A 16156-nucleotide genomic window follows, 5' to 3' on the forward strand; every position below is an offset into this window, starting at 1 on the left:
GGGAAAAGAAGGATGGGAGGGGTGGGGGGAAGAGGAAAAAAATAACAAAATGAATCAACCAACATCACCCTATGTAAACGTATGATTACACAAATGGTATGCCTTTACTCTATGTACAAACAGAGAAAGAACATGTATCCCATTTGTTCACAATAAAAAAAAAATATATATATATATATATATATATTTTTATTCTGATTTCTCCAAATAAGAAACTGTCAAGAAGGGGAGAGGGTTTCTATGATTTGCAGAAGTTACTGCAGTATCTTAGAAGTTATGGTGAAATGAATAATGACTTTCCCACCTGTAAAGATGTTCACATCCTAATCCCCAAGGACCTGTGTTACTTTGTATGCAAAAGGGATTTGAAGATGTGATAGATTAAGGATCTCGAGAGGGAAATTATCCTGGAATACCTAGGAAGGACTGACACATAACAGGTCCTCTTATAATAAGAAAATGGGAGATAAAAAAAAAATGGAAGTGTTGTGATAATCAAAGGAAAGACTGGGTGCTGCTTCCACAAGCCAGGGAGTGCCAGCAGCCTCTAAAAGCTTGAAGAGGCACGGAATGGATTCTCCCCAGAGTCTCCAAATGATACCAGCCCTGCTGACGTCTTGGATTTAGCCTAGTGAATTCAATTTCAGACTTCCAGCCTCCAGGACTGTAAGAGAAAAAATGTGTTGTTAAAAGTCACAACATTTTTGGCAATTTGTTACAGAAGCCATAAGAAACAGAGAAGCTGGAGACCACATTGACCTTTTTCCTGGTCCTGTCTTAAGCCAAAACCAGCCAGGTCTTACATGGGCAAGAGAGATCCTGCACTGCCAGAAGGATTCCAGTTCCAGATAACTTTACTAGTTATATTTCTTGTGGAATTTGGTCTCAGCTGAAGTCAACCATCCTATTTGGGACTGGAAGTCACTGATTATTTAAAGGATTATCTTGAAAAAGCATGAAAAGGTGGACAACATTCTCAAACTACCATGCCCCATAGAAGTTTATGAAACATGACAACTGTTCCCAGAAGGCTAGGTGATCCATCTTTTTGGAAGACTTCAAGATTACCATCCTGTAAATACTCTCAAAACTTCCAGGTGGTCCTGGATTGCTCCATGATATCTTATGCTCAGAAAACTTTATGGAAATTCAACCCACTGTTAGCTTATCAAGGAAGTCTGATGCAGTGTAGGTAGCTTCTGTTGAAGCCAGGCAGGCCCACACACAGGTGTTCCACCTAAACGCAAACTCCACCTAGCCCAAGACAATGAATATAGTTTATAGAGATCATTATTGCATAATTTGGTGATGATATCATGTTTTAAAAACTTGGATCAGATATAATAATTTCCCACACTAAAACTGAAGACCTATTTATTGAACATGGTTTACACCTCAATTTTGGGTATAAGTATTTTAAGTATAAGCAGTCCATAGGCTTCCATTCCATGTTCATACCAGAGTTCATTAAACCAGTGGCTCTACAAATCCACATGCTGTCTTCCACGTGAATCTATTTGGTGTTTTGCAGCCTCTGCTCTGCCCTGGCCTCTAAAGACAACACACTGGATAAAGATCGGAATGGGGAATATTTCTGATGTGGGGAACTGGTAAGTTCCAATGTCCAATATGCAGTCTACCGGGATGATTCACATAAAAGGGTAAGTGCGGACACATCAGAATGTCTTTGAGCAAGTTAAATACTTTTTAAGCAAGGAAAAGTACAGTGTCCAAACCAGTGCAGAAGGCTTAATAGCTCTCTCCTTGACCAACAGCCCATATATTGGAATTCCATGGAAATTTTGAAGAAGATTAATGTAGTAAAATGCCCTGAATATAAAAAATGCCTGGGATATAGATTCAAATGAAAAAGCAGGACACAAAGCTCCATATAACACTATTCTTAAGTTTAGAATACACATACATGCATATTTATGTGTATATAATATACCTATCACAGTAATATATAGTATATACTTATATTTATTATCTTGACAAGGATTATCTCAGAATGGTGGAATTACAGATTATTTTTATCTTCTTTGTACTTTTTAATAGTCTGCAAATGTTATTAATAAATATTTCTTATTAATAAATATTTCTTATTAATATTTCTTAATAGTTCAGAAATATTAACAAATATTTCTTAATATTCAGAATGTCTAATTTTATAAACTAGGAGAAATGAAATGCAAAAAAATTTAGATTAAAATTATTAAAAACTCAATAAAAACTTTTAAAAAGCAAGAATTTTTTATTTCTTCCTTTTACTTATACCTGAGAGTAAAATGTCAAGAATTTTAAATTATAGAATTGAATAGACTATATGAGTAGGAACCACAGCTAAAAAGTTTAAGCATCCAAGTAAGCGATAAGGACCCTAGAAATACAAATCAGAAAATTCATGATAAAATTTCTTAAGAGTATAAAATATAATTTAAAATCCTTAAAGTCTATAAATGAGGACTTAGGGTGAAATAAGGAAAGGTAAAAACAGGAAGACAAAAATTTAATACTAGGAGGTACATGAAGAGGTAGAAAACAAAACAAATAGGAAGACATTATAGCAACAAGAAATTATTACATAAAGCCAGGATGCTAAGCTAGTCCACAGAGTGTTTTTAATAAAACAAGCAAAGATACCAGGAAAAGAGGGTGATAAGGATATCCAACTGTGGTCTAGTGATAGCCTCAGATCTTAGTTAAGTTGTCTGGCTGAAGAATGCTTCCCAGGGAAGCCTCTGGGCCTACTGGGTTCTTTATTGACTCAAACCTCAGGGAGGGAACCAGGAGACTCTCTCCTTCTCTCCCTCTTTGGGTCACAGTGGTATTTAAACTTTCCAACTTTCAGAAACCTCAGCAGCTATGAACATTCAGCCCCTGAAATCTATTGGCCTCTTATATGCTAAGGACAAAGGCATATACATTCTGCCTTCAGAACGACCATTTACAACTGTTTTTAATTTCATTCACTTATTTACCAAACACTTAGGACCTACTGTCTGCTGACTGGCCACTTCTTCAGTATGACCTTCCCTAGTCACTCAATCTAGAGAAAATTCCTTATATCACTTAATTTTTTCTTTTTGGATTGGGGATTGAACCCAGGCCCTCATACATGCTAGGCAAGTACTCTACCACTGAACCACACCCCCAGTCCTGTATCACTTTCTTTCTTGTAATATTTAGTTCTTGTCTTTCACAGACTCTTCCTAGTTAATTTATGTGCTTCCTTTTTTAGGAGATCATGCTGTTTTGTTCATCTTTAGAAAATACAGTGTTGCACTTAGTAGATGTTTAACAGGTATTTATTGGATAGATGGATGGAAGGATGAAAGGGTGGGTATGTAGATATATATGTGGATATGTGAACTATTCTAATTGTATCATTTACTTAACCAAGAACTATTCTAATTGTATCATTTACTTTTGTAACCCACCACCTCCCATAGGGCTTCGTGTATAGTATGGCTGTATACATTTGTTGGCTATATTCTAGGCACTGGAGATGTAAAAATGATTATGGCATCATTTTGACCTTGCAAAAATCAAGTTTTAGGGAAGGAAATTTATAAACAAATATAGCAATGTGAGATGTGTTATGGTGTGTTAGAAATACTAATGAGGCACTACGGAGACACGGAGGAGAGTGTGCTTAACCTCTTACAAAGTTCAAAGGTGTTTCCTAAAGGAGGCTGTACTTGAGCTAAGTCTCAAAGTATGTCCAGTTTTCCAACAGAGCAAAAGCATTCTGAAAGATGACATATAAATATAGGGAGGATCATCTGAAGGATCATGAGTCATCCAACATGGCTGCAAAACACAAGGTGCTACAAACTAGCAACAGATGAGGCCAGAACAAAGGCCACTGTCCTAAAAAGTTTTAGCTTTGCTAGTAAGTGATGATGAGAGTTGGAATGACAAGTTGGGAATGACATGATCAGATTTGCATTTTAGAAAGGTCACTCTGGCTGAAGCATAGCTAATAAGATGAAAGGGCAAGAAGGCATGGATATCAGAATTCGTGTGAGAAACAATGAGGGGTTGAACTTGGCAGTGGCAGTAAAAATAGAGATCATTTCAGGGACTATTAACAAGGTAGAACAGACAGAAGGAGACAATTACAATGGGACCTGGAGACTGATGGAGAGGGGTGTCCAGGATGATTCACAGGTTTTCCAACTTGAGTACCAAGATGAACTATGGTGCCATTAACCAAAAATTGGAGGAGGAAAGAAGAGGGAAGTTTGTGGATATGCTGCCTTTTAGGTTCCCCAATCTAGAAGGATACTATCATTGAAAAGTCTGTAACTCGTGACAGCAGTCAGGTGAAGAGGTTTGGCAACCATCAGTTCATGGTACCCTGTGAACAGAGAAAAGGGTGAGAAGACACAGAGTGTTGAATCCTGTGGAATAAGCACTGTTCATTTCAGTATTCAATTATGGCTTATCTGGTATAGATTTTTTCCACTGACTTAATAACTTATTCACTCTGGTTAGAGGATTCCATAATATAATTTTAGTTAAGCATATGCAGTGTTGGCAGTGTTGCTGTTTATAATAACTCAAGGTTCATACTTTAATCTTTTTAAATGTTTTAATTATTTGTATAATTAAAACTTAAACAACATAGTGCACAAATCATGTCATTTTATATCTTTGGTTTTAATTACAAAAATAAACACATAGACAAAGACGAATCTTAAAATGACTTCCTGCCTCCTCTTTCCTCTGCCTATACTGTTGTTTTTTTGTTACTCAAATATTATTACAACTGTGCTCTGCTTTTGAGAGAGAGAAAGTCACCTGGCAAATTGCCATTTCAAAGTTCTTAAAGAGCTGCTGGAACAAAAACCCATAAAATAGAACAAGTTAATGGTTATTAGCATATTCATAAACTGAGACATAAGGTCAAACTCCTTATTTTCATTCCAAAAAGTCACCTACTTATGTCATTGATCATGCTTTTTGTTCTATAGCCAATAGATTGTGTGATTTGAATAAGTTCTCAGAGGCATTTATACTTTAAAAAATAACATTCAGAAGAAAGTTTATTTTGTTGTTTTTTTTCTTTTAACAGTTAAATGTACTGGTTAAATTAAGATACTGCAAGGGTTTAGGCAGCTCTGCTGATAACTTCAGAAGAGCAATCTGTTGTCCTTTAACAGCCTCATAATCTCATGAGTGAAGCCTCTTTCTATTCATTGATATTTGTAATAAAAATTGTGACAGCGTCATGCTGAAGTAATTTCCTTGCTAATGTAATGGCATTAAGATATTCAAATTATCATTGTCTTTTGTACTGAGAGTTTTCAAAGAAGCATGCTAAGGAAATTCTCCCTATCTATATGCTTCTAGGGAGACAGGGAGAATTTCCTTAGCATGCTATTCATCAAGAGGCACAAAACACTATAATGTTAGTTTGGAGAAAAACCATATGAGAAAATTCATCAAGCCTTAAAAAGAAAATCTCTCCTGGACATGGAAAATCAATATGACATGGGTACAAAAATCAGAAGGCAGGGACATTTTATGTGTATGAGGTGGCAATCTTCAAGGTTGGCCTGAGAGTCAGGCAAAGAGACAGACATTTAAATGATTTGAGTCAACCATCTCTGTCTGATTAGAAGAGATAATGGGAATGAGAGTATGCTTTTTGTACTATTTCACTCCTGGCATCCTTGAGTAACCTCAGGTAAGTCAGCAAGGACTTGGGGGAAGTGTTTTTCTCCTGCCTGTGACAAAGTCAAGATCCTAAAAAGATTCTTTGGGCCTTCATAAATATGAATTCTTCCTACCCTGTCCTTTAATGTTATATTGTCTTCATCAAGACATTTTTTTCCTGAGGAAACTATCAAGGCACAGTTATAATGGCTTTGACTCCCAGACACACACCCCCCAGTCACACCAAGTAGATTATGGTCTCTGCACTTTGCATCTGTTTCTTTCTCTCTGTCTCTCTCTCTGTCTCTCTCTGTCTCTCTCTCTCTCTCTCTCTGTCTCTCTCTCTCTCTCTCTCTCTCTCTCTCTCTGTGTGTGTGTGTCTCTCTCTCTGTCTCTCTGTCTCTGTCTCTCTCCTAATCATATCCCAGCATCCAGCACTTCCCTGTTCCCAACACTTGCTGTCAATATTTAGGGCCAACCTGAACCATTGGCTTTGTGCAGCCTTCCCTGCTTTTCTTTCCTAATCCCTCAGCCCAAATCAACTGAATTAATCCATATAAAGTACATTGAACACTGCCTAGAATATAAAATGTATGGGTGTTGGCTGCCCTCACTATCACCATGTATGTTTTTAAAATCTTTTCTACAAACCTTCACAGGTCATCACTTTCTTCCTATCACTGAGCTTTTTCTCTTACTTCTTTACTCAAAATTCAACTTCTCATTGAGAGACCTTCCCAGAACACCTATCCAAAATTTTGAAACCACTTTCCTTTTAAAACCCCTTTTTTAGCCAAGTGTGGTGGCACATGCCTGTAATCCCAGAAACTAAGTAGAGTGAAGCAGGAGTAAAGTAAGTTCCAGGCCAACCTCTGCAACTCAGAGAGACCCATCTCAAAAAGGTTTGGAATGTAACTTAGTGGTAAAGCACCCCTGGGTTCAATTCCCAATATAGAGAAGAAAAACTTTTATGATTTCTTAAATACTTAGCACTGCCCATCATGTAAATTTGCCTTCATTATCTTGTTTACCATCAAATATAAGCTCCAAGAGGGCAATAAAAAATTGAACTCAATGAATGAATGCATTTGCATATGGTCTCCCTACTTGGCCTCTGTGTCCCCAGAGAACTTAATATAGCATCTGGCACTCAGTGGACTAGGTAAGGAACAGAAAGGCGTGGAATCCTGAGACCATTCCAGAAAATGGCACATCTGAATAGGGAGCCTCAGTGAGCAACAGCCAACTGCTATGCCATGAGTGCACTGCAGGTCAGGAGAAGAAATATTCCTTACATGGACACCACAATTTATATCCTTTGCTTGACTATGATGCTGAGGAAGGTTCTGGGTCCTTGGTACATTATTCACATTTAACAGTAATGGATCATTATAAAATATATGTAGTCATAGAACAAAGATTTGAACATATGTCTAGTTGATTAAATCCATATCCTTTTCCATTAAAAAAAAGATTGTTGATAATATTTGTCAAAGAAAGATAATGCTGGAATACATACTATTTGCTTCTAAAGGATATGTTTGTTAGATGAAATCCTCACATGACAATATTGTATGACAGTTGTAGTTTGTAGAAAGTATAATCCATGACCATTTTTCTCCTTATACAAAGTGGTGTTTCTATAGTGAAATCAGTTTCAAAGTCATACTATAAAAAATTGTGAAAATGTCATGGGTAGGTAGTGCAGAATGGTTTCTAATAGGGAATAATCATTTTGAATGTGCATGTAACTTAACATTTTCTTCCTCAATTTTTATCAAAAGCTTTCAGGGAGTTTGGAAAAGTGTCACAAAATAGCTGCCAAACAGCAATATTGAGAGAAGCAGGGTTTGCTATCTGGAATAAAGTAAACCTGCTTAGAACTTGGAATTCAAAATCCACGCTCACAATGCATCTGCCATGCCTTGCTCATGTAGGGTATATTCCTATCTGGGATTATTAGATCCTAAATAATTCTATTCTGAATGACACAAAAACTAATAAAACTAACTGAACACTTACAGTAGGTCAAATGTCCTATCACACAGAGCAGACAGAAATTTTCAGACTCATTTCACTTAGTGGCTGGTAATCTCAAGTAAGTAACTCAACCCCTCTGAGCTTGTCTCCAAACAAGGATAACACAACAGCATTGACTTACATAGTTGTTGCAAGTTATTTAATAAAATACTATGTATGAAAACATAGGGTAAATTCTGAAGTGCTATACAGATTTAATGTATGAATTTTGTTCTTTTGAGGAATTTGGCACCCAATCCTTGCCTCAACAAGTGACATCATTGTTTTCAAACTTTCTTTTGACTGATCTTAAATTAGTTCAAGATTAAATTTCTTGCACTAAAGTTATTTCTTCGTACTCTGCCTCTGCCCTGATTTCTTGGAAAACTAGAACTCAATGACCTCTCTGGCTTCTGTTTGATTCAGCATTTAATTGTAGGTCTACACCAAATCTACCACTTAAAAACTGAGTATAAACTAAGGGGCATTTCCCTGTCCATTGGAATCCATATAAGTAATATGCAGTATCTAAGGGTAGAGGACAAGGTGGTGTGGAATTTCACTTCTCCTTTAGGGAACTAAACCAATTTCTTTTCTTTAAGAATACTTACTTGAAAGGACTTTTTAATTTCTCCTCATAATATTGAAACCATTATCCTTTCTGTTTGTCTCTCACTTTCACACAGGGCCAAATGTACTTCTAAACTAAGACTAGAAAGCGTTCTTGGTTGGCAAAAGATTAACAGGAAACCAGATCTGATGGCTAGAGTAACGAGGTCCTTGGACTGGTTCCTTCTTCATAAAATAGCAGCAGCATCTAACAGATATTGTGCTTACCGTGTGCAAGGCTTTTACACATATTAATTGATTCACTCTTCACTATTATTATCCTCATCTTCAGTTAAGGAAAGTACAGATAGTCCCTGACTTACAACTCAATATGATTCTTTCAAGTTTATGATAGTGTGAAAGTCACATACATGTAGTAGAAATCATACTTCAAATTTTTTTTATTGTAAACAAATGGGATACATGTTTCTCTGTTTGTACATGGCGTAAAGGCATACCATTTGTGTAATCATAAATTTACATAGGGTAATGTTGTTTGATTCATTCTGTTATTTTTTCTCTTCCCCCCCACTCATACTTCAAATTTTGAGTTTTAATCTTTTCCTGGTCTTTCAATATTCTGTATGACACTCCCCATGATGTTGGGCAATTGAAGAGAACCATAGCTCCCATTTGGTCGTGTGATCATGAGGATAGACAACAGGTACTCTACAGCACACTGTGTTGCTCAGCAATTAAGTTCTGTAGGTTAGGCATATTGAGTGCATTTTTTACTTATATTTTCAATTTACAATAGGTTTATTGGGATGTAATCCCCTTGTAAGTCAAGGACCACTTGTAATTTACATAATGTCAAATAGCTAACAAATGACTGGGATTCAAACTCAGGCCCATTGTTCCAGAGTCTATAGACTTAACTCTATATTATACTCCAATAATAATGTGATTTCTATCATTATTATGATTTATTGTTACTTAACAAATTGCCCTAAAACTTAGTTGCTTAAAAATTTCGGTTTCTGTGGGTTAGAATTTGGGCACAATTTAGCTGAGTCATCTGCTTCAGGGTCTTTGACATGGTGCAATCCATGTCCTCTGGGGTTATAGTCATTTCCAGGATTGACTGAGAAAGTATTCACCCCCAAGATCATTCATGATATTGTTGATTAGATGTACTTCCTTTCAATATTTTGACAGAAACCACCCTTAATTCTTAGGTGGTTCCCTTTATCAAATGCAGCTTGCAAAGCATGCCAGTTGGGAAGTACATAGAGCATCTAACAAAAACAAGTCACTCTCCATTGAATTGTAACAACAGGAGTGACATCCCATCACTTTTTGCCACACTCTATTAATTACAATTAAGTTACTAGGTCCAGTTCATACACAACTAGAGATTTCGCAGGGCAAAAATACCAGGAAGGGCGGAATCACTGGGAGTCATGTTAGAAGCTGCCTACCCCCATAATAATTAATGCTGTATAAATAATAAACAACTAACATTTATTAGGGCTTACTATGTACCAGGCAATAGTCCAAGCATTTTTACATATATTGATTATTTAATCCTCACCATAAACTGAATTTGATGAATCAGTAAGAAGGAGTGCTACAATTATACCAACAGGTGGAAAAATTAAGAAAACCACTTTCCTGGACCCAACAGGGAAAATACATGTCAGAATGCTTCAAAACAATAGTCATGAACTAAATTTATCCCAAACACATCTCCTTTAAGAAATCTTTCATCTTATCTGCAAAATGGGCCATATAAGTAGTTTCCCAAAGTAACTCCCCTCAGGCTCTACCAGTCTTGAGGGTAGGGAAGAAAAACTATTCTTAAAAAAACAAAACAAAAAATCACTTTGGAGAGGCAATACTGGTGATTGGACCTAGGACTTCTAGCATGCTAGGAAAAAATTCTGCCACTGAGCTATACCCTCAGTTCGCAAAACACCATACTTATTCACATTATAATTTATAAAAATGAATATATCTTTACATTAACTGGGTTTTTAAAACTGAACTGCTACTTAGAATCAGCTTAAGTTTTCTACATAAAATTTACCCAGGATTTGAGATATCCAAATTAATTTTAATTTGTTTATTTTCTGCTTGTCTTTAAAAAGTGGTTGAGATAACGGGCTGCCGGTCTGCCAACCTTAAAGAAAGCTAAGAGACAACAAGTACCTGCTCTGAATGAGTCTAGGCTCTTTGGAATTGGATGGAGGAAGTATTGATGTGCTGATCAGACTCTCTCCAGCCCTGTCCTCCAAATTAGAAGCCAGGCAAGAAGTAGGACCATTCAGCACAGGAGGGGCTAGAAATTCTCTTTCCTATTTTTAAGAAGGACTAAAGCAGTTGCTTATTATGAGAGCTATGTGGAAGACATCCCAGATTCCTAGGTTGCTGGGTGTGTGCCTATTTTCAAGCCTCTGATATTTGCAATGACACATCATTTAAGCATCTAAAAGTCAGTTCCTGGTCAAGTTAAAAATATCAACAAATGAGTATAGATTTAAAATCCTAAATAAAATATGAACAAATGAAATTTAATAGTTTATTATTAAGAGACTATTTTACCAAGAAGGGTTAATCAAGTAAACTAGGGGTAAAAGAAGCCTACTCTACCATGACAAAAAATACTTACCTAAACAAACATATTTAACAAAAAACATGAGATTTCCCAATGCAGTCAGAATTTAGAGAAGGATGATTTTTTAAGCACAAAAGTGAAAACAACTTAGATGTTCAGCAATTGACTATTAGTTATGATACACTCAGAATATGCTATATAGACATTAAAATCATGTTGTGTATATAATATGTATAGATAATGTTTATAAATACAAAATATGTGTGAATGGAGTTATGCACCAAAAATGTTTTGAAATAAATACTGTTAAGAGTGGTTCCTTTAGAAGAGTAAGATTGGTAGAATTTAAGGGGATTAGAAGGGAAGATCCTATAGTATACAATTCTGTGCTTTTTGAATATTTTTGAAACAAGGAAATATTATATATGCAATAAAGATTATTTTAAAAACTATGATAATCTTCATGGATTACACTGAGAAACTATTACAGAATTTATAGAAAAATTAGCTTTTCTTAATCTTGCTTCTAAAAGGGTCACTATGCCTTCTAACTCCATCTAAATCTTATAAAACTGTTGGGAAAGCTAAATTCTTAAATTTTATTGCAAAGCTCTTTTCTGGGCTTGCTTCAGTTGGTCATTTCTCTAAGGTTTAAGATCTTAGAATCATTCTTCACTCCTTTTTCTTCCCATGCAGTTACTAACTTCTCTAGAGGATCCTTCATCTTTCACACAGCTCTTTTCCATTCTAATCCATACCTTCTGGCAAGACCGTTGTCAGCTAACACCTGAACCATTAAGGCATCTCAGCCTCTCTGCCTGCCGGGTTTGTCTATTTACACATCTCCCTATCTTCACTTCATGTGCTTCATTACCTACGTGCCCCCTAAAACCATCCACTGCTTTCTTCCTTGTCTCTCTAACCTGCTACATTCCTACCTCCATGCCTGTGCTCTTAACATTACTTCTGGTAATAGGATATAGATTCCACTCTTCCTTCCTACTCAAATCTGCGCCAATGCGCCATGGACTCCCCTTCTTATTCATTCCTTTGTACATATCCAATCATTTGTTTAGCACATATTTCTTTTGGGAGGGGTACCAGAGATTGAACTTAGGGGCACTCAACCACTGAGCCACATTTTTGTATTTTATTTAGAGACATGGTCTCACTGAGTTGCTTAGCACCTCGCTGTTGCTGAGACTGGCTTTGAACTCAAGATCCTCCTGTTTCAGCCTCCTGGGCCACTGGGTAGCACAATTTCTTAACCATGTACTATATACTAGATACTTATCTAGGTACAGGGAGTACTGGCTCATTTTTCCAAATTAGTGTACAGACCACAAAGGGTCATGAAAGTCAAGTTCACAGCATTATCTGCCTCAACAATATTTTATTACAACCTCTGGTAATCTGAGTTCTCTAGGAGTCCCTCATCTCTCTGCTTCCCGCTGACTCTAGTCTCAAGACATCTTTTTTGTTTTCAACAATATATGCTTCATACATACTAGACTTTATGCTAGAAGTTAGGAATGGAGAAGCAAATAAAAATGCTTCTTACTCATGGTTCAAAGCTTAATGGGAAAGGTAAGAGATACTCTGATGGAAATGTACAGAAGAACAAAGGAAAATGAGTTTAATTCTACTTGGGAAGAGCAAGGAAGGATTCACAGGTGAGGTAAAGCTTAAGGTAATGCAGGTAGAAAAGGTGAGGACAGTATTCCAGGCAGCAAGAATGGTATCACAAAAGCACAAGGCATTTAACAGCATAGCTTGTCAGAAAGCCATGCTGGAGAGTTGGGACCAGGCCAGGCTGATTTTTTTTTTTTTTCCTTTGCATTCAAGGGAATGAGTAAACACTGAAGAATTTTAAGCAATGAAGTTACTTAATTAGGTTTGTGTTTCAAAAAATACTTCTGATGACTACATGGGAAAGAGTTAGGGAAAAGTGAGCCTTGGGACCCAGTCTGGACAAAAAAGTTAAGTTGTGAAAGCTCTTGTTTAAGTTCAGAGAAGTAAAGAGAACAAAGCAAGTAATGAAGTAGAGGAATGGTGATTGCATTAGAGAAGGAAATGGTTTGAAGAGATATCAAAGAGGTGAAAAAAATCAACAGGACTTTATTTCCTGTTGGGTTTTAGAGGATGAGTGAGAGGAAAGTTTAAACAATGATTTCTGAATTTCTGGCTTGGATTTTGTGTATATTTCAAGTTGAAAATGCAGGTGGTGTATACCAGAGGAGCAGAGTTTACAAAATGTTTGAGTTGCCTGTTAGGTATCAAGGTTGACTGTCTTAAGAGGTTACTGAGTATAGCACAGGTCCCAAGTTCAGAATTTTGTATGGGTCAGAATTAGAAATATGGGAGTCAGAGAATGGATAATACTGCCCAGAAGACATGTGTATGATGGGAATGGGTGCTATGAACAGAGCTCTGGGGGTAGATCAATCATTCCAGGGTCAGAGGAGAGCTGCCAGGATAGGGTTATGTCTTGTTTCCTATTGCTTTTCTAAAAATTACCAAAACCTTTGTTAGCTTAAAATAACACGTATCTAATTGACTTAGAATTCTGAAGTTATAGAAGTCCAGACTGTATCTTACTTGTCTAACATCCAGGTGGTAGCAGGCCACATTCCTTTCTGAGAGCGTAGAGAACTGATTTCTTTGATTTTCCCAGCATCTAGAGATGCCTATGTTCCTCAATCTGTGGCCTTGTCTTCATTTGTGAAAGCTGGCAACAATGGGTCGAGTCTGGCTTATATCACGACACTCTGACCTTGTTTCTGTCTTCACCTCACCTGCTCTGATTCTTCTGCCTCTGTCTTCCACTTCTAAGGACACTTGTGGTTACATTCAGCTCACCTGGATAATCCAGGATACTTTCCTCATCAGCTGATTAGGAGGTTTAATTCCCTTTTGCTATGTAATTTAACATAGTCACAGATTCTTTGAATTAGGACATGAAAATCTTTGGCAGAAGGTGGTAGTCAGTAGTCTGCCAACCACAACCATCATCTCGGAAACCAATCAACCAAATGAATGAAACATTAAAGGGATAAAGAAATAGATGACGGTGATCCTGCAAGTGATTCCACCCCTCTCTCTGCCTCTATTTCTTTATCTATAAAATGGAGAGAATAATAGTGCTTACCTCATGTGGTTGCTGTAGGATTATGGGAGTTACTATTTATAAGGCAAAGTGTCTGGTTTGTAATTATTTTTAAAAACTAATCAGATTAACCAAGGCAAAGACTTCAAACTGGTCTTTGGATTTGTTAATTAGAAGATTAGAGGTGTAAGGGATCCCACGGAAATCATGCCGGACACGGGAAATCACATATGGGAGTTTATTAAGCAAACAGAGTGTCTCCCTGCAGGGTAAGAGAGAAAATGAGAGGAAAAGAAAGGGAAAGAGAAAGGGCGCGCGCTAGAGAGAGTGGAAAAGCGAGGAGGAGAAAGAGAGTGAGTGGGGGAGAGAAAAGCAAGAGAGAAAAAATGGCGAGGTAGCTACCCTAAAGCAGTTGAATTCCGCAGGGCTAACAGGGCACCAATAACGGAGAAGGATAGTTGCAAGCTGACTAATGAACCAGTAGCTAGCTAGGATGTTCACAGACTGACAGTTGGGAGGCAGGGAAAATGGCTGCACGGGAAAGGTCGGGGGAGCATCTTTGTACATTACAAGAGGGATTTTGTTTGTTTTTGTTTTGTTTTTAACCAACTGCAGTTTCAAGAATATGGTGGTTGTAGAAGTCTAATTACTACAAGACAGAGGGGGAAATAATGGAGAATGGAAGAAAATACTATTAATTTGAAGTAATTATTTAAGAAGGGAAGGAAAAAGGAGGCTGGAGCCTCTTAGGTAGAGAGAGATGGGAAGTTATGGGAGATCTGAACACATGCTGTGGGGAAAGGGCTAAAGGACAAAAAGGTTGAATATATAAGAGGGAACAGTTGATGCAATGAAAAGTCAGAGGGGATGGAATAGATGTGATCAACAGCTCAGATGGAGTTAACTCTGAATAGGAGAAAAAAAAATCAATTCTCTGAGTCTAGAAGGAAAGCTACGAGGGTCAATTCTAGGAATTAAGTATGGTTCCTTTCCCTGGTTGCTGCACATTAGTAGGAATTATTCAGAAGCCTCCACCTGAGGCTGTGCCCCCAGAGTTAGAGTTTGTTCCTTGTCTAACATCAGGATGCCACACACTGTCATAGGGTCCACCTCCTTCCACAGAAAACTTCTCTTAAGCCATTGAGTGTTCAAGTTCAGAGTTAGCAATAAAACATTTCATTTCTTTCAGAGCAGTTAATTTCATAAATGATCTCTCAAAAGATTTCTCCTACAAAGGTTCATGTGCTATATTGCTCTTAAGAACTTTTTCATATTTCTGATAGAAAAGTCTAAAGAGGCATAACTTTATGTGAATAGGCTTTATTTATTTTGAAGATTCTACAAACATACTCTCAAGTAAAGGTAATAATATAATAAATTTCCATGTCTTCATTACTTCAATCTATGGTCAATTATGTTTCACTTAAATTCCTCACTCACTCCCATTTTAACCCTAGTATTAAACCAAATAGGCTTTTAAAAAAAAAAAATGGACTTCTAAATTTAGTGACTGTATATTTTATGTCTGTTTCTCATTTGTACCATTTATGCAAATTTGGAATACCACAGCAGAATTATCCATAAAGTTTCATTTTAGATGCTAATTTAAAAAAAAATCATTAAATTTAAAATTGTGTTATTATTAAGAATTGTATAATTTCAGAACTGGTAAACAAGTAAATTGTACCTGTTTTTCATGTTTTTTTCACCTGAATTGCTCAAGAGAAATGTCTACCTATTTTCATGTAGTATGAAAATCTCACAAAATTTGGAATAGAAAAAGTCTGATGACTACTGATGACTACTTTGCTACTTAATTTTCACCATTATTTTAATGTAAAATTGTTTTTAATACCTCAAACAATGTTATCATATGCTGAACTGGTGCTTGAAACTCACTCCCATGCCAGTAACTTTGGAATAGAAGTTAAATGTGATAACTCGCTTTGAAGGAGGCCAAACTCTACAATAGTGGGTATCATTTATTTAGAAGAGGGCACACTGCAATGTACTAGGAATGATGCTGAGATACTTAGATGCAGCAAATACATCTTTAACTTTTAACAATCCTTGAGTATCTGGAGAAGAATAATGGGGAAAAAAACTAGTGGTGATTCAGCTGCAAGATCAATATTACTGTAATAGATTTATAGGCTATGAAAAACTATTCCAGCCCCCATCATCATTTGTTTTACATTATC

Source organism: Sciurus carolinensis, chromosome 4, assembly GCF_902686445.1.
Source record: "Sciurus carolinensis chromosome 4, mSciCar1.2, whole genome shotgun sequence".
In the NCBI taxonomy this organism is placed as follows: Eukaryota; Metazoa; Chordata; class Mammalia; order Rodentia; family Sciuridae; genus Sciurus; species Sciurus carolinensis.